Here is a 27,833-nt window from a genome sequence, read left to right as displayed (position 1 = left end):
AAAAAAAAAAAAAAATAAAGCCATTGTTTCCTTGTTGATCTTCTGCTTGGATGATCTGTCCATTGCTGTGAGTGGGGCGTTGAAGTGCTGTACTATTATTGTATTATTATTAGTGAGTTTCTCTAAGTTTTTTAGTAATTGATTTATATATTTGGGTGCTCCCAGGTTGAGGCATAAATATTTATAATCTTCTTGTTGGAAGACCCTTTTATTATGATATAGTGTCCTTCTTGATTTTTTATTACAGTGTTTCGTTTAAAATCTAGTTTTTCTGTTAAAAGGATGGCTACTCCAGCTTTCTCTTGATGTCCATTAGCATGATAAATGGCTCTCCACCCCCTCACTTTGCATCTGGAGGTGTCTTTGGTTCCGAAATGAGTCTTTTCTAAGCATATCAATGGGTATTGTTTTTTTAATCCCTTCTGATACCCTGTGTCTTTGCATTGTGTCATTGAGTCCTTTTGTATTCAGAGTAATTATTGGTAGATAAGAATTTAATGCCATTGTATTACCCGTAAATACAAATCTACAATGCTGTAGATTTTCTGTGTTCCTTACTAGTCTTTTTTTTGCTTTTGGTCTCTCTTTGGGGCTCAGAGTGTCTCCTTTAGTATTTCTTGCAGGGCTGGTTTAGTGTTCACACACTCCTTTAGGTTTTGCTTGTCTTGGAAACGCTCTCTGCTATTCTGAATGACAGCCTTGCTGGATATAGTATCCTTGGCTGTATTTTTTCCCATTTAGCATGTTGCATATTGTGCTACTGCTATCTGCCCTGCCATGTTTCTGTAGACAGGTCTCCTGCTAATTTTATGTATATAGCATTTTGGGTTAAGGACCTTTTGTCCCTAGCTGCTTTCAGAATTCTCTCTTTGTATTTTGCAAGTTTTGCTCTGGTATGTCTTAGTGTTTTTATCACAAAATTCTTTAACATTTCATTTCTTCACGTTCCTATTTTATGTGTTATTTTTCACCAGGACCCCCAAAAAATAAAAGTCTTCCTTTTGCTTAGAGCTACACTGTCTGGGGCAGTAGACATTAGCCCTGTGCAGTTACTTAAATTTCAATTAAAATTACTTAAAATTAAATAAAATAAACTTAGTAGCTTAGTCACACTAGACACATTTCAAGTGCTCAATAGCCAGATGTGACTAAGTGGCTATTGTATTTGACTATACAGATACAGAACATTTCTGTTATCACAGAAAGTTCTGCTGGACATTGCTGGCCTAGAAAATAATTTTAAGTAGGGGCTGATGTTTTCAGATCTGTTTTAGGAATATGATTCTGGCTGCAGTTTGAAGGAGAGTTTGAAAATTCGTAGTAATCGGTGATATGGACATCACTTAGGAGGATACTGACCGTAATACAGTAGAGAAGTCGTCAGTGCCTGTACTGCCTGTCATGAGGAAGCATTGTCAGGATTTGCCACCAATTCTTGTATCATGACATGATTTTGAAATATTTTTAAATACGATGAAAAGTTTTGAAGCAGGAGAATAACACTTTGGCTTAGCTACTTTTCTCAGTCTCAGGATCTTTTAAGCTATAAAATAGGCATTTGAATAAGACCGTATCTATCTCCCACAGTTCTGGGTAGAATCTAGTGAAACAATGGATGTGAAAGTAGTTTGTGAAGTATAAGGTGCTTTAAATTTTGCCATTACAATATTAGCTAATGCTTCTGTAATAAAACACCATCTTATATAATCAGTTTTGTAAGGACTGCCTATAGAACTCATGTGGGTAACTATCACTTCTGTTTTGAATGCTTCTCAAGCAGTCCAGTTACACCCTACTAATTAGTGACAGAATTGACACTGCAACCCAAGGGTTTTCATTCATCTCTTTCCTCTTCATCTTATCAGCTGTATTTTCACAACTCAGAATGGGTGAATTTTACTTCTTATTTAGGACCCTTTGTGCAATTATACTCTATTGCACTGATAAATAGCTAGAATAAATCTTTTAGATAAACCTAGTATTAAACTATCTTTTAAATGAATTATTTTTTAAATTTTTTTTTTTTAAAGATTTTTTTATTTATTTATTCGACAGAGATAGAGACAGCCAGCAAGAGAGGGAACACAAGCAGGGGGAGTGGGAGAGGAAGAAGCAGGCTCATAGCAGAGGAGCCTGATGTGGGGCTTGATCCCATAACGCCGGGATCACGCCCTGAGCCGAAGGCAGACGCTTAACCGCTGTGCCACCCAGGCGCCCCTAAATGAATTATTTTTTAAAGATTTTATTCATTTGTTTTTGAGAGAAAGAGAGAGAGGGAGAGCTTGAATGGGGGGAGGGGCAGAGGGAGAAGAAGACTTGCTGCTGAGCAGGGAGCCCAATGTGGGACTCAATCCCAGGACCCTGGGATGATGACCTGAGCCAAAGGCAGACTTTTAACCAACTGAGCCACCCAGGCATCCTTAAATGAATACTTATATATTATTAGCTTAGAGTATTGTAATACATATAAAAGTAGCAAAATTATACCACAGTAATGTTTTTAGATTTTACCACCACTTAACACAACTCTACATTTACAAACAGAATATGCCACCATCATTTTCTGACAGTCCTTTAACAAACGTTTATTGGGTACCTGCCATTTGGCAGACTTTGAGGCACTGGAGCTAAAACCCTGAGCGAGGCGTAAGTCTTTGCCCTTTGGAAATCACAATTTAGAATAGAAAACATGTAACCAACTATTCAAATAAGGTATGGTAAATGCTTTCATAGGGGTTATATGGGAGCCCACAGGGGAGAACATCTTCAGCCTAGAGAGATCAGGGAAGACTTTCCACAGAATTTATAGATGAGTATTGAAGGACTTGTAGGTAGGGTTTGGCTTGATGGATGAATGAGGAAAAAGGGGTGTTTTAGGGCAAAAGATATTAAATGACATGTCTTCTTTGGAGAAGCTGTAGTTTGGTGGGTGGATTGAAAGTAGACAAGATTGGAAGTAGGGAGACATTTAGTTTGGATGGAACGTTTAGAGGGTTTAATGGTAATATTGGAGACAAGGGATGATGATCTTGACTTAAGGCTATGACAGTGATCGTAGAGCTATTTAGGAGGCAAAGTTGACAGGAGTTATGACTGGTTTGATGCAGAGGATAAAGAAGAAATAAAGATTAGAATAGATCCCAGGTATCTGGCTTAGGCAGCTGGATGGATAGTGATGCCATTAACTAAGATGGGGAGGAGCAAATTTGAGGGATTTGAAGAAGATAGTCCCTAGTGAACACAACACAGCAGCTGAGCCATTTTGTATTCCTACCAGTAGCATGTGGAGGTTCCAATTTCTTCATATCCCTTCCTTCATATCCCACCCTTATGGTGGTTTTGGTATGCATTTCCCTAATGACTAATGATGTTGAGAATATTTTCATGTAGTTGTTGGCAATTTGTTTATCCATTACCAAATTTGAGGTAATGAGAATTTCCCCCTGTGTTTTCTTTTAAGAGTTTCATTGTTTTAACTCTTCTGTTTCGGTCATTGATCCAAATTTGTGTTGACTTTTTGTATGTGACTTGAAATGGGGGTCCAACTTCATTCTTTTGTAGGTTTATATCCATTTGTCCCAGTACCGTTTGTTGAGGAGACTGTTCTTTCCCCATGGAATGAACTCGGCACCCTTGTTAAAAAATCAATTGCCATAGTTGTATGGGTGTATTTCTGGACTCTAAATTCTTTTCCACTAGTCTATATGTCTATCGTTAAGTCACTACCACACTTTCAATTATTGTATCTTTGTAGTAGGCTTTGAAATCAGGAAGTGTGTGTCCTCCCAACTCCCCCAACCCCTTTCTTCTTTTTCTTGCCTAACTGCTCTGGCTAGAACTTCCAGTACAATAATGAGTAGCAGTAGTGAAAACTGTTGCCCATGTCTTGTTCCTGATCTTAAGGGGAACACTTTGAGGTTTTCACCATTGAGTATAATGTTAGCTATGGTTTTTACATGTTTTATCATGTTGAAGAAATTTCTTTCTAGTCCCAGTTCTCTGACTGTTTTTATCACAAAAGGGTGTTGGGTTTATCAAGTGCTTTTTCTTCATCAATTGAGATGATAGTATGGCTTTTTATTTATTTATTTATTTATTTATTTATTTATTTTTTAAAGATTTTATTTATTTATTCGACAGAGATAGAGACAGCCAGTGAGAGAGGGAACACAAGCAGGGGGAGTGGGAGAGGAAGAAGCAGGCTCACAGCAGAAGAGCCTGATGTGGGGCTCGATCCCAGAACGCCGGGATCACGCCCTGAGCCAAAGGCAGACGCTTAACCGCTGTGCCACCCAGGCACCCCATAGTATGGCTTTTTAAATTTTAAGTTTTAAAATGGTTCATTGGGATTTTTAAAATTTTAATTCCAGTATAGTTAACATACACTATTATATTATAGTGTAATTAACTAATTGTAATAATTGTAATATTTGCAGTATATTACAAATAACATACACTGTTATATTAGTTTCATGTGTACAATATATGATTCAGTAATTCCATTCATCACCCAGTCCTTTAGAAAACTAATTTAAGTAATCACATCTATTAAGTGGCTAAATAAAATACTTCTCAAAAAATAAATAGATAAAATGGTTCATTGGAACCTTGTCTCTCCACCTCCTTAACTCCCTTGCTTAAAAGTAACCAACAGCTTCACAGTGTTCAAAGTCCAAGTTAGAATTCAGTGACATGGCTCCAAGAGCCTTGCACAAGATGCCCTTCTCCAGTTTCCTCTTTAGCCAGTTCCATGGGTCATGTCAGCCCTGTGTTTGCCCTTAGGACTTGCCAAACTCTATCCTACCTTGGAGTATTCTTTGAAGCTCTCTTGCTGCCTGCATCCCAATATATTTTACGTTACAGCATCTTTTTCATGACCTTCTTCTCACTTTCCAGTCTTTAATAACACTTTTTAAGTGTCAATTTATTTACTTTCATATTGTCTGTCTTTGCCAGACTAAAATTCCATGAGGGCAAGGCTATTCCTTTTTCATTCCCCACTGTGCCTTGCACCTGTATACTGCCTGGCATGTAGTTGGTATGCTGTTTATTCATGTATAGTGAATAAAGGAATGAATCAGTAAATCAAAGAGTATTGGGGAATACTCAGATATTGCATCCAGTGATTCTTCATGCGTTGCATATAGCAGGGATTCCAAAACTTTGCCACACATTAGAATTACCTGGGTAGCTTTTAAAACTCAATATACATTTATTTATTTATTATAATAATATTTTTTATTATATTATGTAGGTCACCGTACAGTACATTCCTGGTTTTTGATGTAAAGCTCATTGATTCATTAGTTTCATATAACACCCAGTGCACCATGCAATACGTGCCCTCCTTACTACCCATCACAATATACATTTTAATTCTTTTTTTTTAAAGATTTTTATTTATTTATTTGATGGAGAGAGACAGCCAGCGAGAGAGGGAACACAAGCAGGGGGAGTGGGAAAGGAAGAAGCAGGCACCTAGCTGGAGGAGCCTGATGTGGGGCTCGATCCCAGAGCACGGGGATCACGCCCTGAGCCAAAGGCAGACGCTTAATGACTGCGCCGCCCAGGGGCCCCTACATTTTAATTCTTATTGTAACAGTTGGGGTTGAGATCTGAAAATCAGCAGCTTTTATTTTTAAATTTTTACATTTTTTTACACTTAATTTTTTAAGTTTTTATTTTAATTTCAATTAATTTACATAGACTATTATATTAATTTCGGGTGTACAATATGGTAATTCAACTCTTCCATACAACAACTGCTGCTTATCAATACAAGTGCAACCCTTAATCCCCATCACCTATTTAACCCATTCCCCAACACCTCTCCCCTCTGCTAATCCTCAGATTGTTCTCTTGCTTTGTCTTTCATATTTTTCCCTTGGCTTGTTTTGTTTCTTAAATTCCACATATGAGTGAAATCATATGGTATTTGTCTTTTTCTTTTTTTTTATTATTTATTTTTTATAATAATTTTTATTTTGTTCTGTTCGTCACAATTACAGTATACCCTTAGTTTTTGATGTAATGTTCCATGATTCATTATTTGTGTATAACACACAGTGTACCATGCAATATGTGCCCTCCTTAATACCCATCACCGGCCTATCCCAATCCCCCACCCCCTCCCCCTGAAGCCCTCAGTTTGGTTCCCAGAGTCCACAGTCTCTCATGGTTCATTCCCCCTTCTGTTTGCCCCCCCTTTCTTCTTCCCTTTCTTCTCCTACCGATCTTCGTACTTCTTATATTCCATAAATGAGTGAAACCATATGATAATTGTCTTTCTCTGCTTGACTTATTTCAGTTAGCATAATCTCCTCCAGTCCCGTCCATGTTGCTGCAAATGTTGTGTGATTGTTCTTTCTGATGGCTGCGTAATATTCCATTGTATATATGGACCACATCTTCTTAATCCAGTCATCTCTTGAAGGGCAACTCGGCTCCTTCCACAATTTAGCTGTTGTGGACAGTGCTGCTATGTACACTGGAGTGCATATGGCCCTCCTCTTCACTACGTCTGTATCTTTGAGGTAAATACCCTGTAGTGCAATTGCTGGATCATAGGGTAACTCAATTTTTAACTTTTTAAGGAACCTCCACGCTGTTTTCCAAAGTGGCTTGCATTCCCACCAACAGTGTAAGAGGGATCCCCTTTCTCCACATCCCCTCCAACATTTGTTGTTTCCTGCCTTGTCAGTTTTTGCCATTCTAACTGGCATAGGGTGGTATCTCAATGTGGTTTTGATTTGAATTTCCCTTCCTGCTAATGATTTTGAACCTTTTTTCATATGTCTGTTAGCCAATGGTATGTCCTCATTGGAAAAGTGTCTGTTCATATCTTCTGCCATTTTTTGATTTATTTGTTTCTCGTGTATTGAGTTTGAGAAGTTCTTTGTAGATCTTGGATACTAGTATTTTATCTGTAGTGTCATTTGCAAATATCTTCTCCCATTCTGTGTGTTGCCTCTTAGTTTTTTTTGACTGTTTCCTTGGATGTGCAGAAGCTTTTTATTTTGATGAAGTCCCACAAGTTCATTTTTTCTTTCGTTTCTCTTGCCTTTGGAGAGGTGTCATGAAAAAAGTTACTGTGGCAGATGTCGAAGAGGTTGCAGCCTGTGTTCTGCTCTAGAATTTTGACGGATTCCTGTTTCACATCGAGGTCTTTCATCCACTTGGAGTTTATCTTTGTGCATGGTGTGAGAGAGTGGTCAATTTGCATTCTTTTGCATGTAGCTGTCCAATTTTCCCAGCACCATTTATTGAAGAGACTGTCTTTTTTCCACCGGATGTTTTTTCCTGCTTTATCAAAGATTAGTTGCCCAGAGAGTTGAGGGTCCATTACTGGGTTCTCTGTTCTGTTCCATTGGTGTATGTGTCTGTTTTTGTGCCAGTACCATGCTGTCTTTGTGATCACAGCTTTGTAGTATAGCTTGAAATCTGGCATCGTGATGCCCCCAGCTTTGTTTTTCCTTTTCAACAATTCCTTGGCGATTCAGGGCCTTTTCTGGTTCCACACAGATTTAAGAGTTGTTTGTTCCACTTCTTTGAAAAATGTCATTGGTATTTTGATCGGGATGGCATTGAAAGTGTAGATTGCTCTGGGTAGCATAGACATTTTAACTGTGCTTATTCTTCCGATCCATGAGCATGGAATATTTTTCAATCTTTTTGTGTCTTCTTTAATGTCTTTCAAGAGTGATTTGTAGTTTCTAAAATGTAGATCCTTTACTTCTCTGGTTAAGTTAATTCCGAGATAACGTATGATTTTTGGTGCTATTGTAAATGGAATGGATTCCCTAATTTCTCTTTCTTCAGTCTCATTGTTCGTGTATAGAAATGCAGCTGATTTCTGAGCATTGATTTTGTATCCCACCACATTACTGAATTGCTCTATAACTTCTAATAGTTNTCTAATAGTTTGGGAGTGGATTCCTTTGGGTTTTCCATATAGAGTATCATGTCATCTGCAAAGAGAGACAGTTTGACTTCTTCTTTGCCGATTTGGATACCTTTTATCCCTTTTTGTTGTCTGACTGCAGTTGCAAGGACTTCTAGTACTATGTTGAATAATAGTGGCGAGAGTGGGGATCTTTGTCATGTTCCTGATCTTAAGGGAAAGGCTTTCAGGTTTTCCCTGTTGAGAATGATATTCGCTGTAGGCTTTTCATGGATGGTTTTTATGAAATTGAGGAATGTACCCTCTATCCCTACACTCTGAAGGGTTTTAATCAGGAAAGGATGCTGTATTTTGTCAAATGCTTTTTCTGCATCAGTTGAGAGGATCAGATGGTTCTTGACTCTTTTCTTGTTGATATGATCAGTCACACTGATCGATTTGCGAATCTTGAACTACCCTTTCATCCCAGGGATGAATCCCACTTAATCGTGATGGATAATCCTTTTAATGTACTGTTGGATCCTATTAGCTAGGATTTTGTTGAGAATTTTGGCATGCATATTCATCAGGGATATCGGTCTGTAATTCTCGTTTTTGATGGGGTCTTTGCCTGGTTTGGGGGTCAAGGTAATACTGGCCTCAGAGAATGAGTTTGTTAGTTTTCCTTCTGTTTCTAGTTTTTGAAACAGCTTCAGGAGAATAGGTATTATTTCTTCTTTGGATGTTTGGTAGAATTCCCCGGGGAATCCATCAGGCCTTGGAGTCTTGTTTTTCTGGAGGTTTTTGATAACTGCTTTAATCGCTTCATAATTAATATGTCTGTTTAAATAATCAGTTACTTCCTGTTTCAGTCTTGGCAGTTTTTAGGTTTCCAGGAAGACATCCATTTCTTGCAGTTTGTTTAATTGATTGGCATATAGTTGTTGATAATAGATTCTAATGATTGTGTCTGTTTCCTTGGTGTTGGTTGTGATCGCTCCCCTTTCATTCCTAATTTTATTAGTTTAGGTTCTTTCTCTATTCTTTTGAATAAGTCTGGCCAGTGGCTTATCGATCTTATTTATTCTTTCGAAGAACCAGCTTCTAGTTCTGTTGATCTGCTCTACTATGCGCCTGGTTTGTAATTTATTGATCTCTGCTCTAATCTTGGTCAACTGCCTTCTCTGTGTGAGTTAGGTCTGTTCTTCTGTTCCAGCTCCAGCTTCTTGAGGTGGGAATATAAAAGCTGTATTTTAGATATTTCTATTTTCTTGAGTGTGGCTTGGATGGCTATGTATTTTCCCCTTTAGACTGCCTTTGCAGTGTCCCATAGGTTTTAGACTGATGTGTTTTCATTTCATTGGACTCCAAAAATTGTTTAAAGTGATTTTTAATTTCCTGGTTTACCCAGTCATTCTTGAGCAGGATGGTTCTTAGTTTCCAAGTGTTTGAGTTTCTTCCAAATTTTCCCATGTGATTGAGTTCCAGTTTCAAAGCATTGTGGTCTGAGAATATACAGGGAATAATCTCAGTCTTTTGGTATCGGTTGAGACCTCTTTTGTGACCCAGTATATGGTCTATTCTGGAGAAAGTTCCATGTGCGTTCGAAAAGAATGCGTATTCTGTTGTTCTGGGGTGTAGTGTTCTGTATGGATCTATGAGGTCTGTCTGCTCCAGTATCATTCAAAGCTCTTGTTTCTTTGTTGATTTTCTGCTTATGATCTGTCTATTGCTGAGAGTGGAGTGTTGAGGTCCCCTACTATTAATGTATTATTCTCTATATGTCTCTTTATTCTGGTTAAGAGTTGGGTTGTGTGTCTACCTGCTCCCCCTTGTGGGCATAGATATTTATAATTGTCATATCCACTTGCTGGATACATCCTTTAAGAATAATATAGGGTCCTTCTGTATCTCCAACTATAGGCTTTAGTTTAAAATCTAATCTGTGTGATATAAGAATTGCTACCCCAGCTTTCTTTTGAGGTCCATTGGCATGAAAAATGGTTTTCCATCCCTTTACTTTCAGTCTAGATGTATCTTTAGGTTCAAGATGAGTCTCTTGTAGACAGCAAATGGACAGGTCATGTCTTTTTATCCAATGTGCAACCCTGTGGTGTTATATGGGAGCATTTAGACCATTCACATTGAGAGTGATTGTTGAGAGATAGGATTTTAATGACGTTCTTTTGCCTGTGAAGTCTTTGTTTCTATAGATTGTAACTTTCTGTTCTGTATCACTCTTGGAGCCTTTTTACTTTTATAGAACCCCCGTTAATATCTCATGTGGCCCTGGTTTGGTGATTACGAATTTCTTCAGTTTCTGCCGATCTTGAAATGTCCTTATGTCTCCATCAATTTTGAATGACAGCCTTGCTTGATAAAGGATCCTTTGCTGTATGTTCATTTCAGATAGAGCTTCGAAAATGCCCTGCCTACCCTTCCTAGCCTGCCAGGTCTGTGTAGACAGGTATGACGTTATTCTGATATTTTTCCCTCTGATGTAAGGATTTTCTTCCCCCTGGCCGCTTTCAATACCGTATACTTGGATCTGATATTTGTGTATTGCACTATGACGTGACGTGGTGTAGGTCTGTTGTCATTGACCTTGGGAGGGGTGCTCTCTACCTCTTGGACACGAATGCTTGTTCCCTTTGCCAGATTAGGGAAGTTCTCAGCTACAATTTGTTCAAATATCTCTTCTAGACCTCTCTCTTTCTCCATGCCCTCGGCGATGCTAGTGGTTCTGACATTGGAACGTTTCATTGAGTCAGTAATTTCCCGTAACCTACATTCTTGAGTTTGGATTTTTTTGAGCCAAGTTTCTGTTTTCACTTTCTCTTCTACCATCCCATCCTCCAGTTCACTAATTCGTTCTTCTGCCTTATTTACCCTGGCCGTCAGAGTGTCTATTTTTGACTCCATTTGATTCGTAGTATTTTCCATTTCTGCCACATTCGCTCTTATTTCCGCCCTTAGAGATTCTATATTCTTGTTAATATTTTCGTTAATATTTTTTTCAAGCCTACACATCATCTTGACCATTGTTACCCTGAACTCCATTTCTGACAATTTGGTTATATCTTTATCCATTTTTTTTTATCTTCTTTGCTTCATGGGGGGGATTTTTCCTCATCATCATTCTGATGAGGATAGGTTGCGGGGATGCCCAGAGCTCCAATTGTTGACCAGGGCCCAGGCAGTGTGCACTTGTTTTATAGGGACCTTAGAGATGTGGGCGTCTTGATTTTTCAGCCTGCCTTCTGGAGGAGGGACCTGCTGTGCTGATAATCAGGCAACCCTGTTTGGGTAGAGTCGCCCTATCCCCTGTGAGGGGGGATGGGGATGGGCACAATGTGAGCCTGTATTTCCGGGCTTTTGTTCTCTGGTGGTTTTCCATGACGGTTTTCCGTGGCAGTTTTCTGTGAGTCTTCTGAGAGTCAGAGAAGCAGTGGCCATATCCTAGCCTCTGTTTCAGAGCAGAGCGATTGCAGTCCACTCTCCACTGAGCTCTCTTGGCCACTTTAACTCTTTCTGTCGGTGCTGCTTAAAATCCTACAGCATCCTGGGTTGTGCTCCCCACAGCCACTCTCCCAGTCCTCACTTCCAGGGCCAGCTCGTCTCTGTCCTTTGTGGTCTAACACCGCCAGCTGCCCCCGGTTCTTGTTCGCGCTCCCGAGCTCTCGGTATCAGTCTGGTTCCAATGAGCGCTCTGGAGCGCCGGTTTTCAGTCTGGTCGTACACGAGTTCCCGGGCTCACGGTCTCAGTCTGCTTTCTCGCGGATGTTAGTCCGGGCGTCCGGCCGCCTCCCACGTGCAGGTGGCTATTGCTTCCCGGCTCCCGAGCGCGGTTGCTCCCTCCCCCTTCCGTTTATCTTTTGATATCTGTGCACAGATTCACGCCTCCCCACTTTGTACCACAATACTCAGCGGTGGAGATGTTCGTTTGTAGAGATCCACATGTATCCTCCTGCGTCTCAGGCTCATTTCGTGGGTGGTCAGGATGGCCTTGTAGATATCCAGCTCGACTCGGGACCAGCTGAATAGGGAGCCCTGTACTCCTCTGCCATCTTTTCTCCTCCCCCCTGGTATTTGTCTTTTTCTGACTTATCTTTCTTTTTTTTTTTAAGATTTTATTTATTTATTTGAGAGAGGTAGAGACAGCCAGCAAGAGAGGAAACACAAGCAGGGGGAGTGGGAGAGGAAGAAGCAGGCTTATAGCAGAGGAGCCTGATGTGGGGCTCGATCACACAATGCCGGGATCACGCCCTGAGCCGAAGGCAGACGTTTAACCGCTGCGCCACCCAGGCGCCCCAGGATTATGCTTTCTAGCACCATCTGTGTCATTGTAAATGGCAAGATTTCTTTTTTTTATGGCTGAGTCATAATCTATTGTATATGTATACCACATCTTCATTATTCATTCATTAGTTGATGGACATGTGGGCTGCTTCCATATCTTGGCTGTTGTATATAATGCTGCTATAAACTTAGAGGTGCATGTATCCGTTGAATTAGTGTTCTTGTGTTCTTTGGGTAAATACCCAGCAGTGTGATTGATGGATTATAAGGTAGTTGTATTTTTAACTTTTTGAGGAACCTCCATATTGTTTTCCTCAGTGCCTGTACCAGTTTGCATTCTCACAAATAGTGCATGAGTGTTCCTTTTTCTCCACATCCTTGCTAAAATCTGTTGTTTCTTGTGTTGTTGATTTTAGCCATTCTGACAGGTGTGAGGTGATATCTCCTTGAGGTTTTGATTTGGATTTTCCCGATGATGAGTGATGATGAGCATCTTTTCATCTTTTCTATTTCTTTGTGTCGTCTTGAATTTTTCCATAAGTGTTGTATAGTTTTCACAGTATAGGTCTTTCATCTCCTTGGTTAGATTTATTACTAGGTATCTTATTATTTTTGTGGCAATTGTAAATGGGTTTGATTCCTTAATTTCTGTGTATACCACTTCATTATTGATACACAGAAATGCAACAGATTTCTTTTTTTTTATTTTTTTTATTTTTTTTTAAATTTTATTTTATTATATTGTGTTAATCACCATACAGTACATCCCCAGATTCCGATGTAAAGTTTGATGCTTCATTAGTTGCGTATAACACCCAGTGCACCATGCAATACGTGCCCTCCCTACTACCCATCACCAGGCTATCCCCTTCCCCCACCCCCTCCCCTCTGAAGTCCTCAGTTTGCCTCTCACAGTCCATAGTCTCTCATGTTTCATTCCCCCCTCTGATTACCCCCCTTTTCTTTATCCCTTTCTTCCCCTACCGATCCTCCTAGTTCTTATGTTCCATAGATGAGAGAAATCATATGATAATTGTCTTTCTCTGCTTGACTTATTTCACTTAGCATTATCTCCTCCAGTGCCGTCCATGTCAGAAATGCAACAGATTTCTGTACATTGATTTTGTATCCTGTGACTTTACTGAATTCATGTATCAGTTCTAGGAGTTTTTTGGTGTAGTCTGTAGGGTTTTCTATAAATGGTATTTAGTCATCTGCAAATACTGAATGTTTTACTTCTTCCTTACCAATTTGGATTCCTTTTATTTCTTTATGTTGTCTGCTGTGGCTCAGACTTCAAGTAAAATGTTGAATAAAAGTGGATGAGAATGAACATTCTTGTCTTGTTCCTAACCTCAGAGGTAGAGCTCTCGATTTTTCCCCATTGAGAATAATGTTGGCCCATGGGTATTTCATATGTGACCTTTGTTATGTGGAGGTATGTTCTCTCTAACCCTGTTTTTTTGAGGGTTTTTAAAAAATTTTTTAAAAATTTTTATTAATTTATTTGACAGAGAGAGACAGCCAGCGAGAGAGGGAACACAAGCAGGGGGAGTGGGAGAGGAAGAAGCAGGCTCCCAGTGGAGGAGCCTGATGTGGGTCTTGATCCCAGAACGCCAGGATCACGCCCTGAGCCAAAGGCAGACGCTCAGTGACTGAGCCACCCAGGAGCCCCTTGAGGGTTTTTATCACGAATGGATGTTGTACTTTTGTCAAATGCTTTTTCTGCATCTGTTGATTGAGCATCCTTTCTCTTATTGATGTGATGTTTCACACTGATTGATTTGTGAATGTTGAACCCCCTCCACTTGCATCCCAGGCATAAATCCCATTTGACTATGGTGAATGAATTTTTTAATGTGTTGTTGAACTGGGTTTGCTAGTATTTTATTGAGAAGTTTTTGCATCTGTGTTCATCAGGGATATTGGCCTGAAGTTCTCTTTTTTAATGGAGTCTTATCTAGTTTTGGTATAAGCATAATGTTGGCCTTACAGAATGCATTTGGAAGTTTTCCTTCCTTTTTTACTCTTTGGAATAGTTTGTGAAGAATAGATATTCACTCTTCTTTAAATGTTTGGTAGAATTTGCCTTTGAAGCTGTCTGGCCCTGGGGTTTTGTTTTTTGGTAGTTTTTTGATTACTAACTCAACCTCTTTGCTGGTTTTTGGTGTGTTCAAATTTTTTGCTTCCTTCTTTTTCATTTTTGGTAGTTTATATGTTTGTAGCAATTTATCTATTTCTTCTACATTGCCCAGTTTGTTGGCATGTACTTTTTCATAATAGTCTCTTATGATTGTATTTCTGTGGTAGTGGTTGTTATTTGTCCTCTCTCATCTGTGATTTTATTTTTTTGAGTCCTTTCTCTTGAAGTTTGTCTAGAGGTGTAGCAATTTTTTTTTTCATTTTTTTCAAAGAAACAGCTCCTGGTTTTGTTGATCTGTTCTGTTTCTTTTTTTTTTTGTTTCTTTATCATTTATTTTTACTTTCTAGTATTTGTTATTTCCATCCTTCTGCTGTTTTTAGATTTGTTCTTTTTCTAGCTCCTTTAGGTGCAAGGTTAGTTGTTTATTTGAGATTTTTCTTCTTGTAGCAGGCTTGTATTGGAATAAACTTTCCTCTTAGAACTGCTTTTGCTACATCCCAGAGGTTTTGGACTGTTGTGTTTTCCTTTTCATTTGTTACCGTGTATTTTAAAATTTCTTCATTGATTTCCTGGTTGACTTATCAATGTTTAGTAGCATGTTATTTAACCTCCATGTATTTAGCCTCTCCCAATGTTTTATTATGGTTGACTTCAAGTTTCATAGTTGTGGTCAGAAGATATGTACAGGGGCGCCTGGGTGGCACAGCGGTTGAGCGTCTGCCTTCGGCTCAGGGCGTGATCCCAGCGTTACGGGATCGAGCCCCACATCAGGCTCTTGTGCTATGAGCCTGCTTCTTCCTCTCCCACTCCCCCTGCTTGTGTTCCCTCTCTCCCTGGCTGTCTCTATCTCTGTCGAATAAATAATTAAATAAATCTAAAAAAAAAAAGAAGATATGTACAGTGTGATTTCAATCTTCTGAATTCTTGAGGTTTGTTTAATGGGTTACCCTGTAATCTGTTCTGGAGAATGTTCCCTGTGCACCTGAAAAGAATGTGTGTTTTGTTGGCTTAAGTTGGAAGGCTGTGAATGTATCTGCTAAGTCCATCTTTTCCTGTGTGTCATTCAAAGCCATTGTTCCTTGTTGATGTTCTATTCAGGGGTGCCTGGGTGGCTCACTTGGTTGGGCGTCTGACTCTTGGTTTCGGCTCAGATCATGATCTCATTGGTCATGAGATTGAGCCCCGCATCAGGCTCTATGCTCAGAGGGAGTCTGCTTGGATATTCTCTCCCTCTGCTCCTTCTCCCACTCTCTCTTGCTCTCGTTCTTTCTCTCTCTCTCTCAAATAAATGATAAATTAAAAAAAAAGATGTGTTCATATGATCTGTTCATTGATGTAAGTGGGGTGTTAAATTTCCCTACTCTCAGTTAGATCTTTGTTAATTAGCTGTTTTTTTGGATTTGGGTGTTCCTATGTTGGGTGCATAAATGTTTGTAATTGTTATACTTTCCTGTTGGGCTTTTCCCTTTATTATTATGTAGTGCCTTTCTTGCTTTGGTTCTTGTTACAGTGTTTTAGAGCCCAAATGTCCATTGACTGATGAATGGATAAAGATGTGGTGTATATATACAATGGAATATTACTTAGCTAAGAAAAGAATGAAATCTTGTCATTTGCAACAGCGTGGATGGAGTTAGAGAGTATTATCCTAAGAGAAATATGTCAGAGAAAGACAAATACCATATGATTTCACTCGTATGTGGAATTTAAGAAAAAAAGTCGGATGAACATAAGGGGAAAAAAAGAGAGGCAAACCATAAAACAGACTCTTAGCTATAGAGAACTAACAGGGTTGCTGGAGGGGAGGTAGGCAGAGGGATGGGTTAAATGGGTGATGGGTATTAAGGAGGATAGTTGTGATGAGCACTGAGTGTTGTATGTAACTGATGATGAATCACTAAATCCTACACCTGAAACTGATATACACTGTATGTTAACTATCTGGAACTTAGATAAAAACTTTGAAAAAAAATACTATTCTGGGAAGCCCTAATAACAATTTAAAGCTGATATGCAGTAAAAATAAATAAGTAAATAAGTAAATGAGTAATAAAATAAGTAAAATAAATAAATAAATAAATAAATAAATAAATAAATAAAATAAAATAGTAATGTGTCTGTTTTGTCAGACTACTCTGGCTTTTATTTTTTTTCATATCCATTTTCATGATAGATGTTTCTCTATCCTTTCAGTTTCAGTCTGCAGATGTCTCTAGATCTAAAATTGCTCTCTTCTAGCCAGCATATAGATGGGTCCTGTTTTTTTAATCCATTCTTTGACCCTGTATCTTTTGATTTGAGCATTTAGTCCATTTATATTCAAAGTAATCATATTTATTTATTGCCATTTTGTTACTTGTTTCTTCATTGTTTCTGAAGATATTCTCATCCTTTCTTGTCTTTCATTTTTTGCTTATTTCCTTTAGTGATATATTTGGATTTCTTTCTCTTTATTCTTTGCATATTTATTAATGGTTACCATTAGGTTTGTATATAACCTTCACTGCATTTCAGAGTCAATATTAAGTTGGTGGTTAAGTTTGAACCCATTCTTTTTCCCACTCGTTCCCACGTTTTAGGTGTTTGTTATATTTTATATCCTTTATATCCTTTATTGTGAGTTCGTTGAATATTCATTTTTACTGCTTTTGTGTTTCTTCCCTCTATACTATCAATGTTGGTATCTCCTTTCCACTCAAAGAGTCCTTTTTAATATTTGTTGCAGAGCTGGTTTAGTGATCACAAACTTCTTTAGTGTTTGTCTGGGAAACTCTTTATCTCCCCTTCTATTCTGAATGATAGCTTTGCTGGATAGAGTATTCTTGGCTTCAGAGTTTTCCTGCTCAGCACTTTGAATATATTGTGATGCTCTTTTCTAACTAGCAGTGTTTCTAGTAAAAAGTATCCTGCTAGTCTTCTGGCTCTTCCCTTGTAAGTTACTGACATCTTTTTTTGCTGCTTTGAATATTTTTTTCTGTGTCACTCTATTTTGCCAATTTAATTACATTATGTCTTGGTGTGGGTCTGCTTTTGTTGATTTTGTTGGGGTTTCTCATCCTTTTGTATCTGGATATCTGTTTCCTTTCCCGTATTAGGGAAGTTTTCAGCTATTATTTCTTCAAATACATTTTCTTCCCCCCTTTTTTCTCTCCTCTTCAGGGAGTTCTATAATGTGAATGTTACTATGTTTGGTGGAGTCACTGAGTTTCCAAATTCTATTTTTGTTTTGTCTAATTCTTTTCTTTCCCTTTTGTTCTTTTTGATTACTTTCTATTAGTTTATCTTCTGAGTCACTAATTTATTCCTCTGCTTCTTCCATCCTGCTGTTAATTACATCAAGTATGTTTCTCATTTCATTTATTGCGCCCTTTATCTGTCCTCTTTTATTCCTTATCTGTGTCTCACTCATGTCTTCCATTCTCTTCTCAAGTCTAGTGAGTATCCTTCTGATCATTGCTTCAGGTTGTCTATCAGGCATGTTACTTACATTTGTTTTTCTTAGTTCTCTGCCCATTGCCCTGTTGTTTCATTTGGGATAAATTTCTCTGTCTCATCATTTTGTTTGGCTCTCTGTATCTGTTTCTGTGTGTTAAGAAAGTCAGCTGTGTCTTCTGTTCTTGAAAGTAGTGATCATATGAAGAAGAGGTCTTGGTGTCACCTGCAGTGCAGTGTCCCCTGTTGACCAGAACCTGGCACTTGGGGAGAGTATCCTTTGTGTGTTGTTTATGTCCTGGTATTGTGTCTGCATCATTTTTATTTTCAGTATTGTTGTGTGCGCTCTCTGCCTTTTGTGTTCTGTGCTTCCTCTCTGTGGTGTTAGTGGGACCCAGACAGGTCTGCTTTTAGGATGCCTGCCTGCCAGGGAACTTGGATTGGAGCCACAGTGTTATCAAATTTGCTTTGGGCCACTAGTCCGTTCCCAGATTCCCTGAAGTGTTGTGATATATTTGGGCAACTGGGGACATGAGGCTGGCATGGGGCATGGTGGTGCCTGGGGACACATAGTTGGGCATGGGTGGGGTGGATGTGTATGGCACTCAACAAGTGCTATGCTCCTGGTGGCTGGGCTTTAACAAAATTTGCTCTGAGCTTAGGGTCAAAGTTAGCAGGCTTTGAGTGGGCTAGTAGTCAGGAGATCCTGTGGGTGGGACTCACTGCTAGTAGGTTAGGTAGCAAGGGTCTGTGAAGCTCTGTCTCCTCCCAGTGTCTGTATTTATGCTGGGGGACAGGGGAGGAAAACGGCACATGCCAATTCCTTCATTTTTGGAGATGTCTCCCAACACACGCTGAAATCAGTTTGCACAGATCTGTCTTCTGTTTGCCTGCAGCATTGTGGAAACTGCCCTTTAATGTCTGTCTTCCCAGGCTGCTTCTCTATTAGGGTAGTGACCCAGCTATCACATGCTCTCCTGGTTTGGAGTGCTGAGTCAGCTGACCTCTAAAGTTACAGGGTCCAAGACCCATTGGTTTTACAAACTCACAGAACTCATACCCTCTCGTTTTGAAAGCCAGATGCTATGGAGGTTAGTCTTTCCAGTGTGAGTTCCCTGGTGCATAGTCCCATTTCTCTGCCCTCTCTGTGTGCACAGCTCCCTTCTGCCTTTCTGACCTTCATGACTTTTCAGATGCAGCGTCTTTTTTATGTATAGTTGTGGAGTTTGTTCTGCCAGTCTTTGGATCACTGTCTGGTTTATTGCCTCAGATGTAAATGATATATACCTGAAAATGTGGGACAGAGTGAGCTCAGGATTCTCCTACTCTGGCATCTTCCCAAGTTCCTGCCCAGCTGGTAGTGTGAGTTTTGGTATTGATTGATTTTCTTATATTGAACCACTGTGGCTTTCCTGGGATAAATCCCACCTGGTCATGATGTACAGTAATTTTAAAATGCTTCTTAATTCAGTTTGTTAGTTGTTTGTTAAGGCTTTTACATCTATAATAAGGAATTTTGGTGTATAGTTTTTTCTAATGTCTTTGTCTGACTTTGGTATGCAGGTAATGCATGGAATGAGATAGGAAGTATTCACTCCATTTCAATTGTTTTAATAAGAGTTTGAGAAAAGTAAACGTGTTTTTTTTTAAAGATTTTATTTATTTATTTGACAGAGATAGAGACAGCCAGCGAGAGAGGGAACACAAGCAGGGGGAGTGGGAGAGGAAGAAGCAGGCTCATAACGGAGGAGCCTGATGTGGGGCTCGATCCCGTAATGCCGGGATCACGCCCTGAGCCGAAGGCAGACGCTTAACTGCTGTGCCACCCAGGCGCCCCAAAAGTTATTTTTTTAAGTACTTGCAGAGGTCACCGGTGAAGCCATATGCTCTAGGACTTTTTTATTGGGAATTTTCATTACTGATTCAGTGTCTTTGTTATGGGTCTGTTCAGATTTTCTATTTCTTCTTGAAGTAACTTGTGTTTGGTAATTTTTATTGTAATAGGAATTTGTTCTGATTATCTATCTTATTTGTTGACATATGTTTGTTTATCCTTGTTACTTCTATAAGGTCAATAATAATGTTTCTTTCTTTTTCGATTTTAATTGTGTGAATCTTTTTCTTTTTTTCATTCTTTCTTTCTTTGTCATTCTAACTAAAAATTTGCCAATTTTGTTGATGTTTTCAGAGAATGAACTTTTAAAAATTTTTACTTAGTTAACATACAGTGCAATATTGGTTTCTGGAGTAGAAATCAGAGATTCATCACTTACATTCAACACCCAGTGCACATCACAACAAGTGCCCTACTTAATCCTTCACCCATCTATCCCATCCCCCCACCAACCTCCCTCCATCAACCCTCAGTTTGTTCTCTATCATTAAGAGTCTCTTATGGTCATTGGGCAGGGTATGTGTTGTAATGAACACTGGGTATTATATAAGACTGATGAATCACAGACCTGTACTGCTGAAACAAATAATACATTATATGTTAATTAATTGAACTTAAATTAAAAAAAATAAAAGCTTTAAATAAGTAAAAAAAAAAAAGAGTCTCTTATAGTTTTTTCCCTTTCTTCCTCTCAGCTTCCCATATGTTTATCTGTTTTCTTTCTTAGATTTCACATATAAGTGAGATCACATGGTATTTGTTTTTCTCTGGCTTATTTCACTTAGCATAATACATTCTGGCTCCATCTATGTAGTTGCAAACAGCAAGATTTGATTTTTTGATGTCTAGAGTAATATTCCATTATATATATATATATATATATAGCACAACTTCTTTATCCATTCATCAGTTGATGGACATTGAGGCTCTCTCCATAGTTTGGCTATTGTTGATAATGCTAATATAAACAACGGGTTGCATATATATCTTTGAATCTGTATTTTTGTATCCTTTGGGTAAATACCTAGTAGTGCAATTGCTAGATCATATGGTAGTTCTATTTTTAACTTTTTGAGGAACCTTCACACTGTTTTCTAGAGTGGCTGCACCAGTTTGCATTCTTACCAGCAGTGTAAGAGGGTTCCCCTTTCTCTGCATCCTTGCCAACACCTGTTGTTTCTTGTGTTGTTAAGTTCAGGCATATGACAGGTTGTGAGGTGATATCCTATTGTAGTTTTGATTTGTATTTCTCTAATGATGAGTGATGTTGAGCACCTTTTCATGTGTCTGTTAGCCATTTGGATGTCTTCTTTGGAAAAATTTCTATTCATGTCATCTGCCCATAAGATTGTTTTTTGGGTGTTGAGTTTGATAGGTTCTTTATAGATTTTGGCTACCAACACTTTATCAGATATGTCATTTACAAATATCTTCTCCCATCGCAAAAGTTGACTTTTATTTTTGTTGATTGCTTCCTTTGCTGTGCAGAAGCTTTTTATCTTGATGAAGTCCCAGTAGTTCATTTTTGCTTTTGTTTCCCTTGCCTTTGGCGGAATGTCTAATAAGTTGCTAAGGCTGAGGTCAAAGAGGTTGCTGCCTGTGTTCCTTAGGATTTTGATGGTTCCTTGTCTTATATTTAGGTCTTTCATCCATTTTTAATTTATTTTCGTGTATGGTGTAACAAAGTGGTCGAGTTTCATTCTTCTGCTTGTTGCTGTCCAGATTTCTTTTTTTTTTTTTTTAAAGATTTTATTTATTTATATGACAGAGAGACAGCCAGCGAGAGAGGGAACACAGCAGGGGGAGTGGGAGAGGAAGAAGCAGGCTCTCAGCGGAGGAGCCCGATGTGGGACTCGATCCCGGAACACCGGGATCACGCCCTGAGCCGAAGGCAGACGCTTAACGACTGAGCTACCCAGGCGCCCCTGTCCAGTTTTCTTAACACCGTTTGTTGAAGACACTGTCTTTTTTCCATTGGATAGTCTTTCCTCATTTATCAAAGATAAGTTGACCATGTGGATGTGGTTCCAATTCTGAGTTCTCTGTTCTGTTCCATTGATGTGTGTGTTTACTTTTTTTTTAAAAATGATTTTATTTATTTATTTGACATAGAGAGAGAGCGAGCCAGCGAGAGAGGGAACACAAGCAGGGGGAGTGGGAGAGGAAGAAGCAGGCTCCCAGCGGAGCAGGGAGCCTGACGCGGGGCTCTATCCCAGGACCCTGGGATCACGCCCTGAGCCGAAGGCAGACAAGCTTAACGATTGAGCCACCCAGGCGCCCCTGATGTATGTGTTTACTTTTATGCCACTACCGTACTGTCTCAATGACTATGGCTTTGTAATATATCTTGAAATCCAGAATCGTGATGCCTCAGTTTTGGGTTTTTTTCAGGATTGCTTTGGCTATTCAGGGTCTTTTGTGATTCCACACAAATTTTAGAATTGTTTGTTCTAGCTTTGTGAAAAATACTGGTGGTATTTTGATAGGGATTGCATTAAATGTGTGGATTACATTGGGTAGTTTAGATATTTTAACAATATATGTTCTTCTAATCTATGAGCATGGAATGCTGTTGCATTTTTTTGGTGTCCTCTTTAATTTCTTTTATAAGTGTTTTATAGTGTTTAGGTTTATTCCTAGGTATCTTATTGTTTTTGGTACAGTTGTAAATAGGATCAATTCTTGATTTCTCTTTCTGCTGCTTCATTACTGGTGTAGAAAAATGCAACAGATTTCTGCACATTGATTTTATATCCTGCAACTTTGCTGAATTCATGTATTAGTTGTAGCAATTTTTTGGAGTCTTTTAGGTTTTCTACATAGAGTATCATGTTATCTGCAAATAGTGTAAGTTTGACTTCTTCCTTGCCATTTTGGATGCCTTTATGTCTTTGTGTTGTCTGATTGCTGATCCTAAGACTTCTAGTAGTGTGTTAAGTAGTAATGATGAGAGTGGGCATAGCTGTCTTGTTCCTGACTGTAGGGGAAAGGCTCTCAGTTTTTCCCCAATTAGGATGATATTAGCTGTGTGTCTTCCATATATGGCATTTATGGTGTTGAGGTATGTTCCATATATCCATTCCCTTGTTGAGGATCTGTGTATTTGAGGTCTTTTCCAAATTTTTTTCCCTCTGTTTGACTTCAGGTTTCACAGTGTTGAGGTCTATAAATATGCATGGTATGATATCAGACTTTTTGTACTTGTTGAAGGCTGATTTGTGAACCGGTATGTGATCCATTCTGGAGAATGTTCCACATGCATTCAAAAAGAATGTGTACTGTGCTGCTTTAGAATGAAATGTTCTGAATTTATCTGTTAAGTCCGTCTGGTCTAGTGTGTCATTTAATGCCATTGTTTCTTTGTTGATTTTCTGTTTGCATGATGTGTCTATTGCTGTAAGTGTTAAAGTCCCCTACTATTGTATTATCAATGAGTTCCTTTATGTTCATTATTCTTTGATTTATATATTTGGGTACTAACGAGTTAGGTGTATAAATATTTATAGTTGTTAGATCATCTTGATGTATAGACTCCTTAATTATGATATAATGCTCTTCTTCATCTCTTGTTGCAGTCTTTGTTTTAAAATCTAGTTTCACTGATATATGGATGTCTACTCCAGCTTTCTTTTGACGTTCATTTGCATGATAGATGGTTCTCCATTCACTCACTTTCAATGTTCAGATGCTTTAGGCCTAAAATGAATATCTTGTAAAGGAAGCATATAGATATTTTTTCTACATATTCTGATACCCTGTGTCTTTTGATTGGAGCATTTAGTCTGTTTACATTCAGAGTGATTATGGAAAAATAAGAATTTAGTGTCATTGGGGGCGCCTGGGTGGCTTAGTCTTTAGGCATCTGCCTTTGGCTCAGGGTGTGATCCCAGCGTTCTGGGATCGAGCCCCGCATCGGGCTCCTCCGCTGGGAGCCTGCTTCTTCCTCTCCCACTCCCCCTGCTTGTGTTCCCTCTCTCTCTAGCTGTCCCTCTCTGTCAAATAAATACAAATCTTTAAAAAAAAAGAATTTAGTGTCATTTTGTTAGCTGTAGAGTTGGTGTTTCTGATGATGTTCTCTGGTCCTTTCTAGTCTTTCTTGCTTTTGTTCTTTTTCCCCACTCACAGAATCCCCCTCAGTATTTCTTGCAGGGATGATTTAGTGGTCACAGTCTTCTTTAGTTTTTGCTTGGGGAACTCTTTATCTCTCCTTCTGCTCTGAATGACAGCCTTGCTGGATAAGGAATTCTTTGTTGCATATTTTTCCCATTCAGCAATTTGAATATGTCTTTCTATTCTCTTTTGGCCTACAAAGTTTCTGTGGTGAGATCTGCTGTGAATCTGATCTGTCTTCCCTTACAGGTTAAGGGTTTTTTTTCCTTGCTGCTTTCAGAATTCTTTACTTGTCTGTGTATTTTATGAATTTGGCTAAGATATGCCTTGGTGATTGTTGATTTTTGTTTAATTTAATGAGAGTTCTCTGTGCTTTTTGGATTTTGATGGCTGTGTCCTTCCCCAGATTAGGGGAATTTTCGGCTGCTTTGCTCGAATAAACCTTCTGCCCCCTTTTCTTTCTCTCCATCTTCTGGGTCTCCTATGATACAGGTATTATTCTGTTTTAGTAAGTCGTTGAGGTCCCTAAGTCTCCCTTTGTGATCCATTACCATTGTTTCCCTCTTCTTTTCAGCTTCACTATTTTCCATAATTTTATCGTCTATATCACTGATTTCTCTGCTTCATCCATTCTCATTTTTGTGGCCTCCATTTGGGCTTGCATCTTGGTTATAGCAATTTCAATTTCAGCCTGACTTGATTTTAGTTCTTTTATCTCTGCAGTAAGGGAGTCTCTATGCTTTTCTCAAGCCCAGCTAGTATCCATATAATTGTTTTAAATTCTATTTCAGACATCTTACTTATATCTTCATTGATTAAATCTCTGGCTGTTCTTTGTTTGGGGGTGAATTCCTTAATCTTGTCATTTTGAAGGAAAAAATAATAAAACAACAAAAATAAAAATAATCAAAAATTTAAAAAATAAAATAAGGTAAAATAGAATACATGAAGGAAGCTAGATTCCTAGGTGTGTTTTGGTCTGCTTGTTCTGCGAAGCTTGTTACGAAAAAGGTGGAAAGAGAAGAAAAAGAAACAGAGAAACAAAAAATTAAAATAAAAAAATATGTAAAATAAAATAATAAAAAACGTTGTTTTTGTGTTTAAAGGAAACAAAACAAAAACAGACAAAAAAAAAAGGAAAAAGGAACAAATAACAAACAACAAAAAAACCCAGAGGAAACAAGATCCTGTTTCCCCTGGAGCTGAAGCTTTGCAGGACTCTATACTCAGCAAACTTGGTATGGGTGAGGGGATTATGCTGGTTTTTTTGGGGAGGGACCTGTTGCTCTGATTCTCTCAGGTGGAATTCTTCTAGTAGAGGTGTGCCTGCATGGGAGGGGTGGGCTAGGTATAGTGGCCTGTTATCTGCTTGGTGCTGTTTAGCTCACTGAGGTGTGGATCAAGCTGGTGGGTGTGGGGAGAAAATGGTTTTGCAGTGTTCTCTTGTCTCTACAGTGGGGAAATGGGCACCACCCCTCTTTAATGAGCCCTGAGACATGCAAACAGTGACCCCTCCTGCGTTCCTGGTTTTTGTCAGATCTCCACCTTGTCTGTGTTGGAGCTGTCCGCCTGCCAAATGGCACAGCACTCCTGTGTTTTTTCTCAAACGGGACTGTGTTTCAAAATCCCACACTTTAGAGACCCCTGAGGTGCAGATCTGCACTGCTTCTGTGGGGGAGGGTTTTCCTGCGTTGTGGCCAGTGCTGGCTTGTAGCAGAAGGCAGTGGTGGGATGGTGCGGCAGTTCAGAGTCGTGGTGAATTGCAACACAGTCAGCGGCAGTTTTTGTAGACCCCAGCCAGTGTCTTTTTTCCTATACTGGTGGGCAGGGCAGCTCAGTGTCACCCACAGGGTCCTTTGCCTTTGCCCAGAGAGGGCATATCATCACTCCCAAATGCCCTCAAGCTTTTTCTAGTGCTGGCTTGTCCCAGAAGACCATTGCAAGACCATGCAGCCCTTCGGTGTTCATGGAAATTGCAACACACAGCCTGCGCCTGGGTTTGTAGTCCTCAGCTGGAGTCTTTGTTCCTGTACTGGTGGGCGGGGCAGTTGGATGTTCCCACAGGGTCTTTTTCCCACAGAGATGCCATATTACTTCTCCCAAATATATTGCAAGCAGGGGAACTGCTTCTCCTCACATGGCTCTGGGGATCCGCAGGGTGCTTGCTACTGGGGCTCAGCTCTGCTCCCCCATTGGAGCACCACTCAGCTCCCCAGGTGAGAACCTGGGTATGTCACAAACTTTTGAAACCTCAGAATATGTGCTTTGCTGTTTATAGAAAACTAACAGTATTGTAGCCTTCTCCTTTTCCCCCCACCACTTGTTTTGAACAATAGTTGTCTTGTGTAGTCCCCTGCACGAGTTTTCATTTATTTTCCTCCCTCACTTTTTTTCTCTCTCTCCTTCTCTCTTGTTACTCTGTCTTAGCTCAGGCCTCCCTCACCTGGGGAGCTCCCACCATTCTTTTCTCCCATGTATCAACTCTCCACAGTGCCACCTTCAACAGGTGGTTTTCTGGTTTGTAGAAGTGCAGCATTGTTCTTTAAGACTTCCGATTGATTTCTTGGGTGTTCAGAATGATTTGATATTTATCTAGCTGTGTTCGAGTGAGGAGTCAGTCTTACAGTCACCCTGTTCTGCCATCTTACCTCCCTCCTGCCAAAGGATGAACTTTTGCTTTCCTTGCTGTCTTGTTCTTTTTTTCTTTCTTTCATATATCTCCCCTTGTATCTTTATTGTTTCCCTTCTTCTAGTGTCTTTGAATTTAGTTTACTCTTCTTTTTCAACTTAAGATGTAAAGTTAGGTTATTTATTGGAAATATGTCTTTGTTTTTAATGTGGGCTTTTAGTGCTATAACTTTCCCTCTGAGCACTGCTTTCATTGCATCCCAATATGTTTTGATATGTTGGTTTCTTTTTAAAATTTGGGTAATTTTTTATAGTTAAATATAACATTTTTCACTTTCACCATTTTGAAGTGTACAGCTCTGTAGATTTAAGTGTATTCATATTGTTGTGCAATGATCACTATCATCCATCTCCACAACTTTTTCATCCTTCCCAATTGATATTCTGTAACCATTAAATGCTAATTAATTCTCTTCCCTTTTTCCTGCCTCTGGCAACCACCATTCAACTTTCTGTCTCTATAAATTTGATTATTCTAGGTACTTCATATAAGTGGAATCATAAAATGTTTATATTGTCTTTTTGTGATTAGTATTTTTACTTAGAATAGTGTTATCAGGGTTCATCCATGTTGTAGTATGTGTCAGAATTTCCTTCCTTTTTAAGGCTGTATAGTATTCCATTTTATGCATTTACTACATTTTGTTTATCCATTCATCTGTCAGTGGACACTTGAGTTACTTTTACCTTTTGGGTATTGTGAATAATGTGAATGTGGATGTACAAGTGTCTGAGTTCCTGCGTTGAATTATTTTGGTTATATACCCAAAAGTGGAACAGCTAGATCATATGGTAATCTTATTTTTAATTTTTTGAGGAATTGCTGTTGTGTTTTCCACATTAACTACACCATTTACATTCTCACCAGTAAAGCACAAGAGTTCCAGTTTCTTATTATCCTTGCCAACACTGGTTATTTTCTGTTTGGGTTTCTTTGTTTTTTGTTTTTTTGTGTTTTTTTTTTCAATCATAGCCATCCTAAAGAGTATGAAGTGGTACCTCATTGTGATTTTGATCTGCAGTCTTCTAATGATTAGTAATGTTGAACATCTCTTCGTATGGTTATTGCCCATTTTTATATCTTCTTTGAGGAAATGTCTATTGAAATCTTCCAGTTTTTGAGCTTTTCTTTGTTGTTGCCTAGTATAGAAGTTCTTTATATATTGTGGCTATCAATGCTTATCAGATATGTGATTTGTAAATATTCTCTCCCATTCTATGGATTGCCTTTTACTCTGTTGACAGTATCCTTTTGTATACAGCTTTTAAATTTTGATGAAGTCTACATTGTCTCTTTTTCCTTTGTTGCCTATGCATTTGGTGTCACATTTAGGAAATCATTGCTAAATCCAATGTGATGAAACCTCCATTATAATTTCTTCTAAGAG

At 38.9% G+C, this 27,833-nt stretch overlaps 1 protein-coding gene across 4 annotated transcripts in view; it reads left to right on the top strand.

Annotated features, from left to right (window-relative positions):
• Positions 1-27,833, top strand: part of ABCB7 (ATP binding cassette subfamily B member 7) — a 198,143-nt gene that overhangs the window by 17,476 nt on the left and 152,834 nt on the right. The gene's annotated exons all lie outside the window — the stretch shown is intronic.

The sequence above is a fragment of the Ailuropoda melanoleuca genome, chromosome X (genome assembly GCF_002007445.2).
Source record: "Ailuropoda melanoleuca isolate Jingjing chromosome X, ASM200744v2, whole genome shotgun sequence".
NCBI lineage: Eukaryota > Metazoa > Chordata > Mammalia > Carnivora > Ursidae > Ailuropoda > Ailuropoda melanoleuca.
The sequence above is the reverse complement of the archived record's forward strand: the minus strand, read 5'-3'. Positions and strand labels throughout refer to the sequence as shown.